The sequence below is a fragment of the Haliotis cracherodii genome, unplaced genomic scaffold (genome assembly GCF_022045235.1).
Source record: "Haliotis cracherodii isolate W230 unplaced genomic scaffold, xgHalCrac1.p SCAF_46, whole genome shotgun sequence".
Lineage (NCBI taxonomy): Eukaryota > Metazoa > Mollusca > Gastropoda > Lepetellida > Haliotidae > Haliotis > Haliotis cracherodii.
The window spans coordinates 146,613-164,408 of NW_027266304.1; the positions used below are offsets into that span (position 1 = coordinate 146,613).

A 17,796-nucleotide genomic window follows, 5' to 3' on the forward strand; every position below is an offset into this window, starting at 1 on the left:
TACCCTAAGTAATACTACAGTCCTGGCTCACAGTCCCTCCCCTACCCTAAGTAATACTACAGTCCTGGCTCACAGTCCCTCCCCTACCCTAAGTAATACTACAGTCCTGGCTCACAGTCCCTCCCCTACCCTAAGTAATACTACAGTCCTGGCTCACAGTCCCTCCCCTACCCTAAGTAATACTACAGTCCTGGCTCACAGTCCCTCCCCTACCCTAAGTAATACTACAGTCCTGGCTCACAGTCCCTCCCCTACCCTAAGTAATACTACAGTCCTGGCTCACAGTCCCTCCCCTACCCTAAGTAATACTACAGTCCTGGCTCACAGTCCCTCCCCTACCCTAAGTAATACTACAGTCCTGGCTCACAGTCCCTCCCCTACCCTAAGTAATACTACAGTCCTGGCTCACAGTCCCTCCCCTACCCTACGTAATACTACAGTCCTGGCAGCCCGTCTAGACAGTTGTAGGGCCTAGGATAGCCTAGTGGTTCAAGCGGTCGCTCATCACAGCAGTCCGTCTGTACAGTTGTAGGGCCTAGGATAGCCTAGTGGTTCAAGCGGTCGCTCATCACAGCAGCCCGTCTGTACAGTTGTAGGGCCTAGGATAGCCTAGTGGTTCAAGCGATCGCTCATCACAGCAGTCCGTCTGTACAGTTGTAGGGCCTAGGATAGCCTAGTGGTTCAAGCGGTCGCTCATCACAGCAGCCCGTCTGTACAGTTGTAGGGCCTAGGATAGCCTAGTGGTTCAAGCGGTCGCTCATCACAGCAGCCCGTCTGTACAGTTGTAGGGCCTAGGATAGCCTAGTGGTTCAAGCGGTCGCTCATCACAGCAGCCCGTCTGTACAGTTGTAGGGCCTAGGATAGCCTAGTGGTTCAAGCGGTCGCTCATCACAGCAGCCCGTCTGTACAGTTGTAGGGCCTAGGATAGCCTAGTGGTTCAAGCGATCGCTCATCACAGCAGCCCGTCTGTACAGTTGTAGGGCCTAGGATAGCCTAGTGGTTCAAGCGATCGCTCATCACAGCAGCCCGTCTGTACAGTTGTAGGGCCTAGGATAGCCTAGTGGTTCAAGCGGTCGCTCATCACAGCAGCCCGTCTAGACAGTTGTAGGGCCTAGGGTAGCCTAGTGGTTAAAGCGGTCGCTCATCACAGCAGTCCGTCTGTACAGTTGTAGGGCCTAGGGTAGCCTAGTGGTTAAAGCGGTCGCTCATCACAGCAGTCCGTCTGTACAGTTGTAGGGCCTAGGATAGCCTAGTGGTTCAAGCGGTCGCTCATCACAGCAGCCCGTCTAGACAGTTGTAGGGCCTAGGGTAGCCTAGTGGTTCAAGCGGTCGCTCATCACAGCAGCCCGTCTAGACAGTTGTAGGGCCTAGGGTAGCCTAGTGGTTCAAGCGGTCGCTCATCACAGCAGCCCGTCTAGACAGTTGTAGGGCCTAGGGTAGCCTAGTGGTTAAAGCGGTCGCTCATCACAGCAGTCCGTCTGTACAGTTGTAGGGCCTAGGATAGCCTAGTGGTTCAAGCGGTCGCTCATCACAGCAGTCCGTCTGTACAGTTGTAGGGCCTAGGATAGCCTAGTGGTTCAAGCGATCGCTCATCACAGCAGTCCGTCTGTACAGTTGTAGGGCCTAGGGTAGCCTAGTGGTTAAAGCGGTCGCTCATCACAGCAGTCCGTCTGTACAGTTGTAGGGCCTAGGATAGCCTAGTGGTTCAAGCGGTCGCTCATCACAGCAGCCCGTCTGTACAGTTGTAGGGCCTAGGATAGCCTAGTGGTTCAAGCGATCGCTCATCACAGCAGCCCGTCTGTACAGTTGTAGGGCCTAGGATAGCCTAGTGGTTCAAGCGGTCGCTCATCACAGCAGCCCGTCTGTACAGTTGTAGGGGCCCAGGATAGCCTAGTGGTTAAAGCGATCGCTCATCACAGCAGCCCGTCTGTACAGTTGTAGGGGCCCAGGATAGCCTAGTGGTTAAAGCGATCGCTCATCACAGCAGCCCGTCTGTACAGTTGTAGGGGCCCAGGATAGCCTAGTGGTTAAAGCGATCGCTCATCACAGCAGCCCGTCTGTACAGTTGTAGGGGCCCAGGATAGCCTAGTGGTTAAAGCGGTCGCTCATCACAGCAGCCCGTCTGTACAGTTGTAGGGGCCCAGGATAGCCTAGTGGTTAAAGCGGTCGCTCTTCACGCCGATGGCCCTGGTTCCAATCCCTATATTGGTATAATGTGTGAAGCCCAGCCGTGATGTCACTAGAATATTGATAAAACCGGCGTAAAAAACATACTCACTCACTTCACAGTTATACTGAAAACATGTACCGGGTGTATGTAGCCTACCGGTGCAGAGATACATCCGTAGTGTGATACATCCATAGTGTGATACATCCGTAGTGTGATACAACCGTAGTGTGATACATCCGTAGTGTGATACATCCGTAGTGTGATACATCCGTAGTGTGATACATCCGTAGAGTGATACATCCGTAGTGTGATACATCCGTAGTGTGATACATCCGTAGTGTCATATATCCGTAATGTCATACATGCGTAGTGTCATACATCCGTAATGTGATACATCCGTATTGTGATACAACCGTAGTGTGATACATCCGTAGTGTGATACATCCGTAGAGTGATACATCCATAGTGTGATACATCCGTAGTGTGATACATCCGTATTGTGATACATCCGTATTGTGATACATCCGTAGTGTGATACATGCGTAGTGTGATACATCCGTAGTGTGAGACATCTGTAGTGTGATACATCCGTATTGTGATACATCCGTAGTGTGATACATCCGTAGTATGATACATCCGTAATGTGATACATCTGTAGTGTGATACATCTGTAGTGTGATACATCCGTAGTGTGATACATCCGTAGAGTGATACATCCGTAATGTGATACATCTGTAGTGTGATACATCCGTAGTGTGATACATCCGTAATGTGAGACATCTGGAGTGTGATACATCCGTAGTGTGATACATCTGTAGTGTGATACATCCGTAGTGTGATACATCCGTAATGTGAGACATCTGGAGTGTGATACATCCATAGTGTGATACATCCGTAGTGTGATACATCCGTAGTGTGAGACATCTGTAGTGTGATACATCCGTAGTGTGAGACATCCGTAGTGTGATACGTCCGTAGTGTGATACATCTTGAGTGTGATACATCCGTAGTGTGATACATCCGTAGTGTGATACATCCGTAATGTTATACATCCGTAGTGTGATACATCCGTAGTGTGAGACATCTGGAGTGTGATACATCCGTAGTGTGATACATCCGTAGTGTGATACATCCGTAATGTTTTACATCCGTAGTGTGATACATCCGTAATGTGATACATCTGTAATGTGATACATCCGTAGAGTGATACATCCGTAATGTGATACATCCGTCGAGTGATACATCCGTAGTGTCATACATCTGTAGTGTGATACATCCGTAGTGCTATACATCCGTAGTGTGAGACATCTGTAGAGTGATACATCCGTAGAGTGATACATCCGTAGTGCTATACATCCGTAGTGTCATACATCTGTAGAGTGATACATCCGTAGTGTGAGACATCCGTAGAGTGATACATCCGTAGTGCTATACATCCGTAGAGTGATACATCCGTAATGTGATACATCTGTAGTGTGATACATCTGTAGTGTGAGACATCCGTAGAGTGATACATCCGTAGTGTGAGACATCCGTAGTGTGAGACATCCGTAGAGTGATACATCCGTAGTGCTATACATCCGTAGTGCTATACATCCGTAGAGTGATACATCCGTAGAGTGATACATCCGTAGTGTGAGACATCCGTAGTGTGAGACATCTGTAGTGTGATACATCCGTAGTGCTATACATCCGTAGTGCTATACATCCGTAGAGTGATACATCCGTAGAGTGATACATCCGTAGTGTGAGACATCCGTAGAGTGAGACATCCGTAGAGTGAGACATCCGTAGAGTGATACATCCGTAGTGTGATACATCCGTAGTGCTATACATCCGTAGAGTGATACATCCGTAGAGTGATACATCCGTAGAGTGAGACATCCGTAGAGTGATGCATCCGTAGAGTGATACATCCGTAGTATGATACATCCGTAGAGTGATACATCCGTAGAGTGATACATCCGTAGTGTGAGACATCCGTAGTGTGAGACATCCGTAGTGTGATACATCCGTAGTGTGAGACATCCGTAGTGTGATACGTCCGTAGTGTGATACATCCGTATTGTGATACATCCTTAGAGTGTGAGTGAGTTGGGTGTAACGACGTGGCGTGTAGGAGACTGACGGTTATTCTCATTGCTTTACACATGGCGTGTAGGAGACTGACGGTTATTCTCATTGCTTTACACATGGCGTGTAGGAGACTGACGGTTATTCTCATTGCTTTACACATGGCGTGTAGGAGACTGACGGTTATTCTCATTGCTTTACACATGGCGTGTAGGAGACTGACGGTCATTCTCATTGCTTTACACATGCCGTGCAGGAGACTGACGGTCATTCTCATTGCTTTACACATGGCGTGTAGGAGACTGACGGTCATTCTCATTGCTTTACACATGGCGTGTAGGAGACTGACGGTTATTCTCATTGCTTTACACATGGCGTGTAGGAGACTGACGGTCATTCTCATTGCTTTACACATGGCGTGTAGGAGACTGACGGTCATTCTCATTGCTTTACACATGGCGTGTAGGAGACTGACGGTTATTCTCATTGCTTTACACATGGCGTGTAGGAGACTGACGGTTATTCTCATTGCTTTACACATGGCGTGTAGGAGACTGACGGTCATTCTCATTGCTTTACACATGCCGTGTAGGAGACTGACGGTCATTCTCATTGCTTTACACATGGCGTGTAGGAGACTGACGGTTATTCCCATTGCTTTACACATGGCGTGTAGGAGACTGATGGTTATTCTCATTGCTTTACACATGGCGTGTAGGAGACTGACGGTCATTCTCATTGCTTTACACATGCCGTGTAGGAGACTGACGGTCATTCTCATTGCTTTACACATGGCGTGTAGGAGACTGACGGTCATTCTCATTGCTTTACACATGGCGTGTAGGAGACTGACGGTCATTCTCATTGCTTTACACATGGCGTGTAGGAGACTGACGGTTATTCTCATTGCTTTACACATGGCGTGTAGGAGACTGACGGTCATTCTCATTGCTTTACACATGGCGTGTAGGAGACTGACGGTTATTCCCATTGCTTTACACATGGCGTGTAGGAGACTGACGGTTATTCTCATTGCTTTACACATGGCGTGTAGGAGACTGACGGTCATTCTCATTGCTTTACACATGGCGTGTAGGAGACTGACGGTTATTCTCATTGCTTTACACATGGCGTGTAGGAGACTGACGGTTATTCTCATTGCTTTACACATGGCGTGTAGGAGACTGACGGTCATTCTCATTGTATGAAGTTTGGAGTAAGACAGGAATTTTTAAGTGGGCCTCGCCATTGGCATTAGTTGTCTCCCCTTCTTGCGGATCTGTTTCTTTGTGAATCGCTCAAAGTCAAAGCAAGAAGATTAACTTCAGATTAAGGTATATCGGGGATGTGATATCTTTCAATAACCATCAAATGGCCAATCCCCTTCCATTGATTTAGCCACCTGAACCAGAAATAAAGGAGACCAGTGAGACCGCCTCATCATATTTAGATCTGTGTATAAAGATTCAGAGTGACAAAACACTCTCCACAAGACTGTATGACAAGATGGATGACTTCAACTTTCCAGCAGTCAACTTTTCACAACTCTTGAGATACAATCGAGCACGCTCTTTCTACCAAGATTTCAAAGAGTGTCATGCTGCTCTTGCTCAGAACTTGTTTGATCAGTGTTACAACATTCAAGGCTTCAGTGTTACAACACTCAAGGCTTCAGTGTTACAACACTCAAGGCTTCAGTGTTACAACACTCAAGGCTTCAATGTTACAACACTCAAGGCTTCAGTGTTACACCATTCAAGGCTTCAGTGTTACAGCATTCAAGGCTTCAGTGTTACAGCATTCAAGGCTTCAGTGTTACAACACTCAAGGCTTCAGTGTTACACCATTCAAGGCTTCAGTGTTACAGCATTCAAGGCTTCAGTGTTACAACATTCAAGGCTTCAGTGTTACAACACTCAAGGCTTCAGTGTCACAACATTCAAGGCTTCAGTTTTACAGCATTCAAGGCTTCAGTGTTACAACACTCAAGGCTTCAGTGTTACAGCATTCAAGGCTTCAGTGTTACAACATTCAAGGCTTCAGTGTTACAACATTCAAGGCTTCAGTGTTACAACATTCAAGGCTTCAATGTTACAACATTCAAGGCTTCAGTGTTACACCATTCAAGGCTTCAGTGTTACAGCATTCAAGGCTTCAGTGTTACAGCATTTAAGGCTTCAGTGTTACAGCATTTAAGGCTTCAGTTTTACAACATTCAAGGCTTCAGTGTTACAACATTCAAGGCTTCAGTGTTACAACATTCAAGGCTTCAGTGTTACAACATTCAAGGCTTCAGTGTCACAACACTCAAGGCTTCAGTGTTACAACACTCAAGGCTTCAGGGTTACAACACTCAAGGCTTCAATGTTACAACACTCAAGGCTTCAGTGTTACACCATTCAAGGCTTCAGTGTTACAGCATTCAAGGCTTCAGTGTTACAGCATTCAAGGCTTCAGTGTTACAACATTCAAGGCTTCAGTGTTACACCATTCAAGGCTTCAGTGTTACAACATTCAAGGCGTCAGTGTTACAGCATTCAAGGCTTCAGTGTTACAAAAATTCAAGGCTTCAGTGTTACACCATTCAAGGCTTCAGTGTTACAACATTCAAGGCTTCAATGTTACAACATTCAAGGCTTCAGTGTTACACCATTCAAGGCTTCAGTGTTACAGCATTCAAGGCTTCAGTGTTACAGCATTCAAGGCTTCAGTGTTACAACATTCAAGGCTTCAGTGTTACAACATTCAAGGCTTCCGTGTTACACCATTCAAGGCTTCAGTGTTACAACATTCAAGGCTTCAGTGTTACACCATTCAAGGCTTCAGTGTTACAACATTCAAGGCTTCAGTGTTACAGCATTCAAGGCTTCAGTGTTACAACATTCAAGGCTTCAGTGTTACAGCATTCAAGGCTTCAATGTTACAACATTCAAGGCTTCAGTGTTACAACATTCAAGGCTTCAGTGTTACAACACTCAAGGCTTCAGTGTTACAGCATTTAAGGCTTCAGTGTTACAACATTCAAGGCTTCAGTGTTACAACACTCAAGGCTTCAGTGTTACAGCATTCAAGGCTTCAGTGTTACAGCATTCAAGGCTTCAATGTTACAACATTCAAGGCTTCAGTGTTACAGCATTCAAGGCTTCAGTGTTACAACATTCAAGGCTTCAGTGTTGTAACATTCAAGGCTTCAGTGTTACACCATTCAAGGCTTCAGTGTTACAACATTTAAAACTTCAGTGTTACACCATTCAAGGCTTCAGTGTTACAGCATTCAAGGCTTCAGTGTTACAGCATTCAAGGCTTCAGTGTTACAGCATTCAAGGCTTCAGTTTTACAACATTCAAGGCATCAGTGTTACAACATTCAAGGCTTCAGTGTTACAACATTCAAGGCTTCAGTGTTACAACATTCAAGGCTTCAATGTTACAACATTCAAGGCTTCAGTGTTATAGCATTCAAGGCTTCAGTGTTACAGCATTCAAGGCTTCAGTGTTACACCATTCAAGGCTTCAGTGTTACACCATTCAAGGCTTCAGTGTTACAACATTCAAGGCTTCAGTGTTACAACATTCAAGGCTTCAATGTTACACCATTCAAGGCTTCAGTGTTACAACATTCAAGGCTTCAGGGTTACAACATTCAAGGCTTCAGTGTTACAGCATTTAAGGCTTCAGTGTTACAACATTCAAGGCTTCAGTGTTACAGCATTCAAGGTTTCAGTGTTACAACATTCAAGGCTTCAGTGTTACAACATTCACGGCTTCAATGTTACAACATTCAAGGCTTCAGTGTTACAGCATTCAAGGCTTCAGTGTTACACCATTCAAGGCTTCAATGTTACAACATTCACGGCTTCAGTTTTACAGCATTCAAGGCTTCAGTGTCACAACATTCAAGGCTTCAGTTTTACAGCATTCAAGGCTTCAGTGTTACAGCATTCAAGGCTTCAGTGTTACAACACTCAAAGCTTCAGTGTTACACCATTCAAGGCTTCAGTGTTACAGCATTCAAGGCTTCAGTGTTACAACATTCAAGGCTTCAGTGTTACAACATTCAAGGCTTCAGTGTCACAACATTCAAGGCTTCAGTTTTACAGCATTCAAGGCTTCAGTTTTACAGCATTCAAGGCTTCAGTGTTACAGCATTCAAGGCTTCAGTGTTACACCATTCAAGGCTTCAGTGTTACAACATTCAAGGCTTCAGTGTTACAGCATTCAAGGCTTCAGTGTTACAACATTCAAGGCTTCAATGTTACAACATTCACGGTTTCAATGTTACAACATTCAAGGCTTCAGTGTTACAGCATTCAAGGCTTCAGTGTTACAACATTCAAGGCTTCAGTGTTACAACATTCAAGGCTTCAGTGTTACAGCATTCAAGGCTTCAATGTTACAACACTCAAGGCTTCAGTGTTACACCATTCAAGGCTTCAGTGTTACACCATTCAAGGCTTCAGTGTTACAACATTCAATACTTCAATGTTACAACATTCACGGCTTCAGTTTTACAACATTCAAGGCTTCAGTGTTACAACATTCAAGGCTTCAGTGTTACAGCATTCAAGACTTCAATGTTACAGCATTCAAGGCTTCAGTGCTACAACATTCAAGGCTTCAATGTTACAACATTCAAGGCTACAGTGTTACAACACTCAAGGCTTCAGTGTTACAACATTCAAGGCTTCAGTGTTACAACATTCAAAACTTCAGTTTTACAACATTCAAGGCTTCAGTGTTACAACATTCAAGGCTTCAGTGTTACAACATTCAAGGCTTCAGTGTTACAGCATTCAAGGCCTCCCGAAGTCTTCAACAGTTTTATCGTTCACACCTGGAAGACATTTCCGAATTTGACGCATCAGTGACAAAAATGTCCAATGCAATTCCTTATTTTGACTTGTACTACATGTTCCCGAGATTGTGTCAGGTGAACAATTGACTTGACTTTGCATGTGTTTGTGACGGGTGCCAGTGGCGGGGCATGACACGCTAGCCTCTTTGCGAACACCATCACTATTTGATGGCGATTCATACACCTATACTCGTGAAATACTGGGAATCATTCAGTCGACCCTGCTTTAGCACAGATTTCTTATTGAAAAAGGAGAGGGTTGGCAGCTTACATTTACACGTGGCATTCAGGGGGCGGGGCGGATCCAGCAGGTTTGAAAGGGAGGGGTTCATGTGACAGTGACGCTCGACACACACGGGCTGTCCGCGGCTGTTCCACGCCGCTCCCTATGGTCGGTGTGTCCTATAACCGTTATCTGATTCATTAGCGGACACGGAGTGCGCGCGCATTTTTCTGTGTACATGTGTTATCTGGAAATAAACAAAGAGCGAGATCAACATGTATCATGACTGTCACGTGACCTGGTGCAGAAAATACAAATTCGAACAAGATAAGGTCATGTGACGGCATGTTTGCGTGGTGACGCTCATGTGACCATACTAGCTGGCTTGTACGTACCAAGATAGTGATGGTCACGTGACCATACCTGACAGTACCAACTTCGTGTGGTTGGTTATGTAGTGACTGTCACGTGACCATACGCACCTGGAAGAAGCAACAGAGCGTGCTTAAAGGGATGTGAACATACCCACGTGTAAGTTGCGATATAGGGTGTATTGTATAACAGTTACCTCCCAAGTCGTTATATAATACTATAGTTTTATAATACATTTTTTCAGTCCAGTTATACAATACCTTTTTTCCGTACAGATATATAATAACTTATACAATAATGTCAAATACAGTTTATACAGAATACAGTTATACAAAACAATCGAGCTACACAGCCCTTTAGTCTTGAGGGTATGTGTGGTGGTTGGGGTGGGAGGTCAGTTTGACTTGAGGGTATGTGTGGTGTTGGGGTGGGAGGTCAGTGTGACTTGAGGGTATGTGTGGTGGTTGGGGTGGAGTATCAGTGTGACTTGAGGGTATGTGTGGTGGTTGGGGTGGGAGGTCAGTGTGACTTGAGGGTATGTGTGGTGGTTGGGGTGGAGTATCAGTGTGACTTGAGGGTATGTGTGGTGGTTGGGGTGGGAGGTCCCTGTGACTTGAGGGTATGTGTGGTGGTTGGGGTGGGAGGTCAGTGTGACTTGAGGGTATGTGTGGTGGTTGGGGTGGGAGGTCAGTGTGACTTGAGGGTATGTGTGGTGGTTGGGGTGGGAGGTCAGTGTGACTTGAGGGTATGTGTGGTGGTTGGGGTGGAGTATCAGTGTGACTTGAGGGTATGTGTGGTGGTTGGGGTGGGAGGTCAGTGTGACTTGAGGGTATGTGTGGTGGTTGGGGTGGGAGGTCAGTGTGATTTGAAGGTATGTGTGGTGGTTGGGGTGGGAGGTCAGTGTGATTTGAGGGTATGTGTGGTGGTTGGGGTGGGAGGTCAGTGTGACTTGAGGGTATGTGTGGTAGCGGGGGTGGAGTATCAGTGTGGCATGAAGGTGTGTGTGGTAGCGGGGGTGGAGCGTCACTGTGGCATGAAGGTGTGTGTGGTAGCGGGGGTGGAGCGTCACTGTGGCATGAAGGTGTGTGTGGTAGCGGGGGTGGAGCGTCATTGTGGCATGAAGGTGTGTGTGGTAGCGGGGGTGGAGTATCAGTGTGGCATGAAGGTGTGTGTGGTAGCGGGGGTGGAGCGTCATTGTGGCATGAAGGTGTGTGTGGTAGCGGGGGTGGAGCGTCACTGTGGCATGAAGGTGTGTGTGGTAGCGGGGGTGGAGCGTCATTGTGGCATGAAGGTGTGTGTGGTAGCGGGGGTGGAGCGTCATTGTGGCATGAAGGTGTGTGTGGTAGCGGGGGTGGAGTATCAGTGTGGCATGAAGGTGTGTGTTGGTAGAGTATTATATCCCTCTTGTCATACATCCCTCTTGTCATACATCCCTCTTGTCACACATCCCTCTTGTCATACATCCCTCTTGTCAAACACCCCTCTTGTCATATATCTCTCTTGTCCTGCATCCCTCTTGTTATACATCCCAATTGTCATGCATCCCTCTTGTCATAGATCCATCATATCATACATCCCTCTTGTCATATATCCCTCTTGTCATACACCGAACTTGTCAAACATAACCCTTGTCATACATCCCCCTTGTCATACATCCCTCTTGTCATACATCCCTCTTGTCATACACCGAACTTGTCATACATAATTCTTGTCATACATCCCTCTTGTCATACATCCCTCATGTCATAGATCCATCTTGTCATACATCCCTCTTGTCATACATCCCTCTTGTCATACATCCCTCTTGTCATACACCCCTCTTCTCATACATCCCTCTTGTCATACATCCCTCTTGTCATAGATCCATCTTATCATACATCCCTCTTGTCATACATCCCTCTTGTCATACATCCCTCTTGTCATACATCCCTCTTGTCATACATCCCTCATGTCATAGATCCATCTTGTCATACATCCCTCTTGTCATACATCCCTCTTGTCATACATCCCTCTTGTCATACACCGAACTTGTCATACATAATTCTTGTCATACATCCCTCTTGTCATACATCCCTCATGTCATAGATCCATCTTGTCATACATCCCTCTTGTCATACATCCCTCTTGTCATACATCCCTCTTGTCATACACCCCTCTTCTCATACATCCCTCTTGTCATACATCCCTCTTGTCATACATCCCTCTTGTCATAGATCCATCTTATCATACATCCCTCTTGTCATACATCCCTCTTGTCATACACCGAACTTGTCATACATAATTCTTGTCATACATCCCTCTTGTCATACATCCCTCTTGTCATACATCCCTCTTGTCATGCATCCCTCTTGTCATAGATCCATCTTATCATGCATCCCTCTTGTCATACATCCCTCTTGTCATACATCCCTCTTGTCATACAGTCATGTGGAGAGTGTTTTGTCACTCTGATCTAAATATGATGAGGCAGTCTCACTGGTCTCCTTTATTTCTGGTTCAGGTGGGTAAATCAGTGGAAGGGGTTGGCTATTTGATGGGTTTTCAACGACACAAAATCATTAATACTAATTTATCTGAAGCTTAAGTTAAACGTCTTGGTCAAATTACCTTGTTTTGACTTTGCCACTCCGTGCAGAAACTGCAGAAGAGTTTTTAAACTATGTAATAAACACGAGAAAGGTGTGGGATGCTCACGGATTGTGTATGTCATTCCAGGCATTTTGTTATATTTTACTGTTATCTAAGTCGCTGACATTGTTGACTGTGCCTGTTGACTGTAGTCTGTGTGGTGTTATATTGGACTGTTATCCATGTAATGTTGACATTAAGTAAGGATTACATATTTATAAACAACTTCTTTGTTACACATAGGAGCGACGTTTCTGCGTAGGTTATCAAGCACGTGATGTACAGAGCGTGGTTAACAAGCACATGTCTAGGTACGACACAGTGTTGTTACAGTGGAGTAGATTGGGGTGTAGTTACAGTGGAGTAGATTGGGGTGTTGTTACAGTGGAGTAGATTGGGGTGTTGTTACAGTTGAGTAGATTGGGGTGTTGTTACAGTGGAGTAGATTGGGGTGTTGTTACAGTGGAGTAGATTGGGGTGTTGTTACAGTGGAGTAGATTGGGGTGTTGTTACAGTGGAGTAGATTGGGGTGTTGTTACAGTGGAGTAGATTGGGGTGTTGTTACAGTGGAGTAGATTGGGGTGTTGTTACAGTGGAGTAGATTGGGGTGTTGTTACAGTGGAGTAGATTGGGGTGTTGTTACAGTGGAGTAGATTGGGGTGTTGTTACAGTGGAGTAGATTGGGGTGTTGTTACAGTGGAGTAGATTGGGGTGTTGTTACAGTGGAGCACATTGGGGTGTTGTTACAGTGGAGTAGATTGGGGTGTTGTTACAGTGGAGTAGATTGGGGTGTTGTTACAGTGGAGTAGATTGGGGTGTTGTTACAGTGGAGTAGATTGGGGTGTTGTTACAGTGGAGTAGATTGGGGTGTTGTTACAGTGGAGTAGATTGGGGTGTTGTTACAGTGGAGTAGATTGGGGTGTTGTTACAGTGGAGTAGATTGGGGTGTTGTTACAGTGGAGTAGATTGGGGTGTTGTTACAGTGGAGTAGATTGGGGTGTTGTTACAGTGGAGCACATTGGGGTGTTGTTACAGTGGAGTAGATTGGGGTGTTGTTACAGTGGAGTACATTGGGGTGTTGTTACAGTGGAGTAGATTGGGGTGTAGTTACAGTGGAGTAGATTGGGGTGTAGTTACACTGGAGTGGAAAAGCCTGTAGACACACAGAAGGGTTGACATAAGGTAAACACCACGACAGGTGAACACCACGACATGTGAACACAATGACATGTGAACACCACGACATGTGAACACCATAACACGTGAACACCATGACATGTGAACCCCACGACATGTGAACCCCACGACATGAGAACACCACGACATGAGAACACCACGATATGTGAACCCCACGACATGTGAACCCCACGACATGAGAACACCACGACATGTGAACACCACGACATGAGAACACCACGACATGTGAACACCACGACATGTGAACACCACATGAGAACACCACGACATGAGAACAACACGACATGTGAACCATGAGACGTGAACACTATGACACGTGAACACATGACACGTGAACACCATGACACGTGAACACCATGACACAAGAACACCATGACATGTTAAGCCAGTAGTGTAACAAAAGGATTAGGACTGATTGGAGCCTGTGATGAGTTGATGGTACAGGGTTATCTAATAGCCGTGATCACGGTTGATTGATGGTTGGAGCCTGTGATGAGTTGATGGTACAGGGTTATCTAATAGCCGTGATCACGGTTGATTGATGGTTGGAGCCGGTGATGAGTTGATGGTAGGCAGGGGTATCTAATAGCCGTGATCACAGTTGATTGATGGTTGGAGCAGGTGATGAGTTGATGGTACAGGGGTGATGAGTTGATGGTACAGGGGTATCTAATAGCCGTGATCACGGTTGATTGATGGTTGGAGTCTGTGATTTGATGGCACAGGCGTATCTAATAGCCGTGATCACGGTTGATTAATGGTTGGAGTCTTTGATGAGGTGATGGTAGGCAGGGGTATCTAATAGCCGTGATCACGGTTGATTGATGGTTGGAGCAGGTGATGAGTTGATGGTACAGAGGTGATGAGTTGATGGTACAGGGGTATCTAATAGCCGTGATCACGGATGATTGATGGTTGGAGCCTGTGATGAGGTGATGGTACAGGGGTATCTAATAGCCGTGATCACGGTTGATTGATGGTTGGAGCCTGTGATAAGTTGATGGTACAGGGTTATCTTATAGCCGTGATCACAGTTGATTGATGGTTGGAGCCTGTGATGAGTTGATGGTACAGGGTTATCTAATAGCCGTGATCACAGTTGATTGATGGTTGGAGCCTGTGATGAGTTGATGGTACAGGGTTATCTAATAGCCGTGATCACGGTTGATTGATGGTTGGAGCCTGTGATGAGTTGATGGTACAGGGTTATCTAATAGCCGTGATCACGGTTGATTGATGGTTGGAGCCTGTGATGAGTTGACGGTAGGCAGGGGTATCTAATAGCCGTGATCACGGTTGATTGATGGTTGGAGCCTGTGATGAGGTGATGGTAGGCAGGGGTATCTAATAGCCGTGATCACAGTTGATTGATGGTTGCAGCAGGTGATGAGTTGATGGTACAGGGGTGATGAGTTGATGGTAGGCAGGGGTATCTAATAGCCGTGATCACGGTTGATTGATGGTTGGAGTCTGTGATTTGATGGCACAGGCGTATCTAATAGCCGTGATCACGGTTGATTAATGGATTGAGTCTTTGATGAGTTGACGGTAGGCAGGGGTATCTAATAGCCGTGATCACGGTTGATTGATGGTTGGAGCCTGTGATGAGTTGATGGTACAGGGGTATCTAATAGCCGTGATCACGGTTGATTGATGGTTGGAGTCTTTGATGAGTTGACGGTAGGCAGGGGTATCTAATAGCCGTGATCACGGTTGATTAATGGTTGGAGCCTATGATGAGTTGATGGTACAGGGGTATCTAATAGCCGTGATCACGGTTGATTGATGGTTGGAGTCTTTGATGAGTTGATGGTAGGTAGGGATATCTAATAGCCGTGATCACGGTTGATTAATGGTTGGAGCCTGTGATGAGTTGACGGTAGACAGGGGTATCTAATAGCCGTGATCACGGTTGATTGATGGTTGGAGCCTGTGATGAGTTGATGGTACAGAGGTGATGAGTTGATGGTACAGGGGTATCTAATAGCCGTGATCACGGTTGATTGATGGTTGGAGCCTGTGATGAGGTGATGGTAGGCAGGGGTATCTAATAGCCGTGATCACAGTTGATTGATGGTTGGAGCAGGTGATGAGTTGATGGTAGGCAGGGGTATCTAATAGCCGTGATCACGGTTGATTGATAAAGTTTATTTTAGCAAGGCGCTCATCATGTATATTTTTAATATTTCAACAAAAAAAAAGAATCAGTTCATCATTTTCCGATAACTAGATCTATATTTTCTAATGAAAACGAGCAAAAGTAAAACGAGTCTCTCGTCGCGCGCTATAACGGGGTGTTTGCGGTATTGTCCTCGCTGGTGATGATAAGCTAGTAGATAGTCAAAAGTTAAATATCACCATATATTGTCAGTGAGTTGGTCATCGTTTGTTGATTATCTTGGTGTAGCCAATGTGCACCAATGAAAAATACAATGCAATTGATAGCAACCATATTCGTTCGGTTTTCGATCTCAATATGTTGCCACATAGGCTACCACACTACAGAATTATATTTAACGATATTGAACTGTATTATGTTAATAAACGTAGTAACAAATACATTTCATATGATACTTGGTTCTCTGAAACTTTTTGACAATGGGATGGTGATCGAAAACTGAACGAGTAAGATCCAGTGCTCGCTACGAAATCGTACTGTAGCTATATAAACAGGGCAGCGATGAAGATGTGAGTCGTAATTATTTACAATGCCTCTCTAATATATCTGTTCTCGTTTGGATCCCGGTTGAGAAAAGGTCCCCAACAAACCGTGTTTGTACTAACATCATTGTGTGTCATTGTACTCTGACAGAGGTTGTGAGACGTGGCTCACTATAACAATCACTGGTTTGTCTGACCGGTTTGTGTATATGGAAAAATTAATGACATTAGGTGTTTGTTTTATGATGGTACTCATAATTTTGTTACTTATATCTGTAGCCTGAGATATTTCCGATCGGACGTTATTCATGGGGGCTTTAGATTTACAGTTTTTCCTACATTTTAGGCAATTATACAATGTATGTTTTTGGATAGACTATAGATTTAAATGCATGCTTATTGAATATAGTTCTAGTTTTGACTTTTTTATATGTTTTCGTTGCAGCAAGGGGGAAAATGTTACACGACCATTCCAGGAGATAAAATCAAGAATGTTGAATTACTGAGGAACACACCAAATAAACCCTGGGCTGTGAATTATGTTAACGTAAGTACAAATGTTTACAGTTACATTCCATTGTCTATATCCATGTTAATTGGTTTTTGTGTGTTTTTTGTTTGTTTGCTTTAAATGAATGCTAAGAATGTAGATCTATTTATATAAATCTATGCTCGTACCACCTTTTGTATTCAACCTTATTCTTGATGTCTCTGAATGAATGTTAAAATTTGTTTCCATCAGACACTTGCATTATACATTATTGTTTGAACATTGATAAAGCTTTATCTCCAAATTAGGGCTGCAACGAATACACTATGAGGCGAATACGATTCATATCACGAATATAGGGTAACGAATACGGATATTAATTAACAATTACAATAACAAGTCAGCAGTTTATGTATTATTTATTATATTCAGTGAAACAATAACAACATAATTTATTTTGACATGGTTTGTTTATTAATGAATTATACATTTATATACTGCACTTATCCAGGATCTAGTATCTGCTCAAATGCGACAATGACCAGTGAAAACAATACTATCAAATTAAATATTATTAGAGTGTTGTCATTGAAAGAATCTATGCATATGATATGTTGTTATGGATATTTTTAGGTACAGGGTATGTAAATATATATGATAGCATATTCATAAATATTTGATTCTAGTGGCCATGAATAACGAATTCAATTCATGAATGGTTTCGGTTCGATTCACCGAATATGCGAGTGAATCGTAACAGCCCTGCTCCAAATAAATGTTTCTCGTCATATAGTATCTTTCAAATACCTGCCCGAGATTTAATAAGCTGTTTGTATTTCAGGGAAGTGGAAGTGAACACCAAAGAAAGAAGATTCTGGCATACAATAATTTCGAAAAGTGTATAAATTTTCAATTATCTAAAAATATTAAAATGTCAACACAAATGTGTCTTGGAGTTCTTTGTTGAATGGTGACGTCGCAAGACTGAAAGTTGAAGTATTCTATATAGACTTGATTAGAGGCCGACCATTTAATATTCAAGGATGTGGGGACCTAGAACTTTTCTAAAGAGATTACATATATTTTCTGTCACAGCTACAAAATCAGATATATGATTTTATTTAACTC

General features: G+C 44.4%; 1 long non-coding RNA gene across 1 annotated transcript; it reads left to right on the forward strand.

Moving 5' to 3' along the window:
• Positions 1-9,758: 9,758 nt before the first annotated feature.
• Positions 9,759-17,593, forward strand: LOC139441845 (uncharacterized). The gene is made up of 3 exons (XR_011651686.1): positions 9,759-9,851; positions 16,624-16,725; positions 17,510-17,593. It is a non-coding gene; the product is annotated as an uncharacterized lncRNA (long non-coding RNA).
• The last annotated feature ends 203 nt before the right edge of the window (positions 17,594-17,796 follow it).